The following is a 6,241-nucleotide window of genomic DNA, read 5'->3' on the forward strand; positions in this document are numbered from 1 at the left end:
CTTGAAGGAGCTTGAGACCCCTTATGAACAACAATGCCAAGCAACCATAGCTTCCAGGGACTAAGTCATTATCTAAAGACTATACATGGATTGACCCTGACCCTGGACTCTGACCTCATAGGCAGCAATGAATATTCTAGAAAGATCACCAGTGGAAGGGGAAGCCCTTGGTCCTGCTAAGACTGAACCCCTAGTGAATGTGGTTGTTGGGGGGAGGGCAAGGGGGGGAGGATGGGGAGGGGAACACCCATATATAAGGGGAGTGGGGAGGGGGATGTTTGCCCGGAAACCGGGAAAGGAAATAACACTCGAAATGTATATAAGAAATACTCAAGTTAATAAAAAAAAAAGTGGGTTTCAGAGCTAAACAAAGAATTCACAGCTGAGGAATGCCGAATGGCTGAGAAACACCTAAAGAAATGTTCAACATCTTTAGTCATAATGGAAATGCAAATCAAAACATCCCTGAGATTTCACCTCACACCAGTGAGAATGGCTAAGATCAAAAACTCAGGTGACAGCAGATGCTGGTGAGGATATGGAGAAAGAGGAACACTCCTCCATTGTTGGTGGGATTGCAGACTGGTACAACCATTCTGGAAATCAGTCTGGAGGTGTCCTCAGAAAAGTGGACATCGAATCTTGGGCATATATCCAAAAGATGCCCCAACACATAAAAAAGACACGTGCTCCACTACGTTCATAGCAGCCTTATGTATAATAGCCAGAAGCTGGAAAGAACCCAGATGCTCTTCAGCAGAGGAATGGATACAGAAAATATGGTACATCTGCACAATGGAATATTACTCAGCTATCATAAACAATGACTTTATGAAATTCACAGGCAAATGGATGGAATTGGAAAATATCATCCTGAGTGAGGTAACCCAATCACAGAAAAACACACATGGTATGCACTCATTGATAAGTGGCCATTAGCCCAAATGCTTGAATTACCCTAGATGCACAGAACATATGAAACTCAAGAAGGATGACCAAAATGCGAATGCTTAACACCTTCTTTAAAAGGGGAACAAGAATGCCCCTGGGAGGGAATAGAGAGGCAACGTTTTGAACAGAGGCAGAAGGAAACCCATTCAGAGCCTGCCCCACGTGTGGCCTATACATATACAACCACCCAATTAGATAAGATGGATGAAGCAAAGAAGTGCAGGCTGTCAGGAACCGGATGTAGATCCCTCCTGAGAGACACAGCCAGAATACAGCAAATACATAGGCGAAACAGACAGAGCAGTACCAAATTTCTTCTATGAATCCGCAATTACCTTTATACCTAAACCACACAAAGACCCAATAAAGAAAGAGAACTTCAATCCAATTTCCCTTATGAATATCGACGCAAAGATATTGAATAAAACACTTGCAAACCGAATCCAAGAGTATATCAAAACAATCATCCATCATCATCAAGTAGGCTTCATCCCAGGCATGCAGGAATGGTTTAATATACGGAAACCCATCAACGTAATCCACTATATAAACAAACTGAAAGATAAAAATCACACGATCATTTCATTAGATGCTGAGAAAGCATTTGACAAAATTCCACACCACTTCATGATAAAGGTCCTGGAAATAACAGGAATTCAAGGCCCATACCTAAACATAGTAAAAGTCATATATAGCAAACCAGTAGCTAATATTAAATGAAATGGAGAGAAACTTGAAGCAATCCCAGTAAAATCAGGGACTAGACAAGGCTGCCCACTCTCTCCCTACTTATTCAATATAGTTCTCGAAGTCCTAGTCAGAGCAATCAGACAACAAAAGGAGATCAAGGGACACATATTGGAAAGGAAGAAGTCAAAATATCACTACTTGCAGACGATATGATTATATACTTAAGTGATCCCAAAAGTTCCACTAGAGAACTACTAAAGCAGATTAACAACTTCAGCAAAGTGGCCGGGCATAAAATTAACTCAAATAAATCAGTAGCCTTCTTCTACACAAAAGAGAAACAAGCTGAGAAAGAAATTAGGAAAATGACATCCTTCATAATAGTTCCAAATAATATAAAATAACTCGGTGTAACTTTAACCAAGTAAGTGAAAGATCTGTATGATAAGAACTTCAAGCCTCTGAAGAAAGAAATTGAAGAAGATCTCAGAAGATGGAAAGATCTCCCATGCTCATTGATTGGCAGGATTAATATAGTAAAAATGGCCATTTTCCGACAGCAACCGAATGTAGATCTTCGTGAGAGACACAGCCAGAATACAGCAAATACATAGGCGAATGCCATCATTAAACCACTGAACTGAGAACAGGACCCCCGGTGAAGGAATCTGAGAAAGGACTGAAAGAGCTTGAAGGTGCTTGAGATCTCATATGAACAACAATGGAACCAGAGCTTCCAGGAATAAGCCACTACCCTAAGACTATACATGGACTGACCCTGAGCTCCAACTGCATAGGTAGCAATGAATAGCCTAGTAAAGGCACCAGTGGAAGGGGAAGCCCTTGGTCCTGCCAAGACTGAACTCCCAGTGAATGTGATTTTTGGGGGGAGGGAGGTATGGTGGGAGGATGGGGAGGGGAACACCTATGTATAAGGAGAGGGGTATGGGTCAGGGAGATGTTGGCCTGGAAACCAGGAAAGGGAATAACAATTGAAATGTAAATAAGAAATACCCAATTTAATAAAGCTGGAGGAAAAAATAAAGAAAAAAATAACGCAGTATATTTGCAAAGTTCCTGTATCTTGACCATGTGATCAACCTCTGAGACATATAGAGTGAATTACAACTGATGTCATTCATAGGATCAGGATAGGCCCAAGGTGGTTATGCACATTAATTGAAGAGAAGGGAAGTGGGAAACAATCAGTAGCCTTTAATGAGGGGTACATAGTGCACTAAGGCACAGAGTATTTAATTTCCTATCAAATGCCTGTCTACATCTTCTGTGGACGTCATTGCTAACAAATACTCAAGGCATATTCATACATACACACCTTACCACACAATCACAGATACACAAAATATACCACATATATATATATATATATATATATATCACACAAACACATACGTACACAGAAAAATACACCCCATAATCACACTACACCACACACACCACCACCACCACACATCTGGCTTTGTTCCTCAGTTCAATAAGTTATGCAAAGACTTACGTGCTGGGATTTTTACTTGTGTTGGTCGAAGTATTGAAAGGAAGCCTCTGGATTGTCCCATAGAAGAAGTTTCAGATGTTTCTAACTGTCTACTCCCTTGAAAAGAAAACTTGTAGTAGTGAAATGTAATTAACTTCTTTTTATTTCCCTGGAAAAAAGATTTTTATCCCCCCTGAAATAAGGCCATTGCTGAAGCTACCTGATGAGTCTGTTGTTTTCTCAACAGTGTAAGGGAAGCAGACATGAAGTAGGCCTTCCAATAAAAACCAAAATAAAAACACAGAACTCCAAACCTTGTGCATTCCTCTAACATTATAAGTACTTTTTCATACACAAGAAATACTTATCTAACAGCCCAGTGGCTGGAGCAGTGGAATGTTTGGGTTCCGAATTAGAGCCCTCCACTGTGAGGTCAGCTTAACTGCCCCAGAATTCCTTCACAGAATTTGGGCAGTCAAGGTGACTGAAATAAGCCAGATGTCCTAACTGTGAGGCAGACAGGGATGAGAGCAGATTCAAGTCTTCAGGGAAAATGCAGATTAGGGAGAAGGCAGACAGGAATCTTGGTTCAGTGTGGTACGTGAGGAAGAAGTGACAGAAGCTAGCTGTGACATCACACATGTGTAATCCCAGCATTTAGTGGGTAGAGCAGTTTGAGGCCATTCTTAGCAATATAACAAGTTAGGGAGTTCAAAGCCAGCTTGAGCTACGTGAGACCTTGTGGCAAAACAAACTAACCACAGCAATAAAACCTAAAGGGCTACATAAAGTAGCAGAGTCCAAGATCAGTTGTTTTTTTTTTTTTTTAAGTCTAGATTCTAAACCATTTATTCTTTCACAATTTCTTATGCTTACGGAAATATATTACATATAAAGCATACATAAATATTCAAGTACCTTTATCATAATTCTTCTGCCAACTCCCTTCTTTAAACTTAATTCCTTTTAGACTAAAATATAATTACATCACTTACCACTTCCTTTCTTCCCTACTGCTCCTTCTCATGTTCCCCAAACCTCAAACTGATAGTTTATGTCTTAGTTAGGGTTTTACTGCTGTGAAGAGGCACCATGACCAAGGGAAGTCTTTTAAGGACAACATTTAATTGGGTTGACTTACAGGTTCAGAGATCCAATCTGTTATCAAGGTGGAAGCAGGGCAGCATCTAGGCAGGCATGGTGCAGGCAGAGCTGAGAGTTGTAGATCTTCATCTGAAGGCTGTTAGCAGAAGAATGAATTCCAGGTAGCTAGGGTGAGGGTCTTAAGCCCACTCCTTTAGGGACATACCTACTCCAACAAGGCCATACCCCCTAATAGTGCCGCTCCCTAGGCCAAGCATATACAAACCATCACATTCTACCCCCTGGTCCCTATAAGCTTGTTTAAACAATACATGAGTCTATGGGGGCCATACCTAAACATATGATAATGCAAAATACATTTAGTCCAACTTCCAAAGTCCCCATAGACTATACCAGTCTTGACAATGTTTAAAAGTTCAACGTTCAAGGTCTCTTCTGAAATTCATCACAATCACCTAACTGTAATTCCCAAAGCAAGTCAGGAACCAGCTGGACAAAGTCCAAACTCTGCATCTTATGTCTGATGTAAAGTGGTCTTCAGATCTCCAACTCCTTTTTCATCTTTGTTGACTGCAACAAACTTCTTTCTCTTGGGCTGGTTCCACTCCCTGTTAGCAGCTTTCCTCAGCAGATAGCCCAGGGCTCTGGCATGTCAAACATCTTGGGATCTCCAAGGCAACTTCAGTGTTATAGCTTCTTGTTTCAATGTCTGGGATCCAATGATCATCTCCTTCTTCCAAAGGGCTGGTATCACTCCTTCGGCTTTGCCCTCTGTAGTACTTGCTCTAAGCGCAGGTTGATCACTCCACTGTCGCTGCTGCACTTGGTGATCATCCCATGGTACTGGCATCTCCAATATGCTGGGGTTTTCAGCTGCAACTAGGTTTCACCAATAGCCTCTCATAGGTTCTCTTTATGGTGCCAAGCCTCAAATCTTTTTCTTGAATTCTTCAGTCCTGGGCCATCTACTGCAGCTGAGACTGCAACTTCACCAATGGTCTTCTATGGCTTCTCACAGTGCCAAGCCTCAGCTGCTTTTCATGACCCCTTTATGCCTTCAAAACAAGTACCACCTGGGTGACTCTTACACATTACCAAGTACAGTTGCTGTGGGAGGTATAACTTTGCCTATCTCTGGAACACCTCTTTATTGAACTCTCAGAAAACACTTCACAGATAACTGTAGGGAGAAGAGAAAGTCCTACGTTAGCAAAATCTTGAGTGATATATGATGTTGACATATGCACAGCCACTTTAAGGACCTATTGAGGAATAGGCAGGACCCCCCTCAACCCGCAGGAGAGAGAGTCTCAGCGACAAGTGTGGATGTTGACTGTGTGTGCAGAAAATGGCCACCTAAGCTTTCTTCAGTGATATTTATGACCTGAAGACTGCTTCCTTACAGAGGCTATTCCTACCAAGATCAGATAAATCCATCTCCTCCATCCATTCATACAATATAAACCCTGCCTACTTATCAGTATATAGTAGCCCTTCCTCCTGTTCAGCTATATGCAATAACTCCACCTCTCAGTTCAACTCTACGTATGCACTTATGTACACTTAGCTCACAGGTAGCTGAGATTTCTCCAGCCAAGAGCCAGACCACCCAATGCCAGCTTTGCTGTATATCCCTGTATCTGTCTGGTTGTGCTTCATTCCCTTGCTGATCCCACTCAGGTCTGTCCCTGGAGCTATGCTAGCTGCATCAGATAAACAATTAAAGGAGTTATCTCTGGCTAATTCTCCGTCTCTCAGAAGTCATTCGTTACCTATAGTTCTTTGTCTAGGGATAGGACCCATGACATATTCTGTCATCCATGTTGGCATGTCTATTGATATTGCCATTGTTCAGATATTGTTTTTACAGCCCTTTCTAGGAGAGATGGCCTCACAGCAAATTTCCCAGTATTCTGCCTCCTACTAGTATTCTACCTCTCTCTGTTCTCTGCTCTCTCTTCTGTGATGTTTCCTGAGCCATTGTTGCAGGGATTGTGATGT

Source organism: Rattus rattus, chromosome 2, assembly GCF_011064425.1.
Source record: "Rattus rattus isolate New Zealand chromosome 2, Rrattus_CSIRO_v1, whole genome shotgun sequence".
NCBI lineage: Eukaryota > Metazoa > Chordata > Mammalia > Rodentia > Muridae > Rattus > Rattus rattus.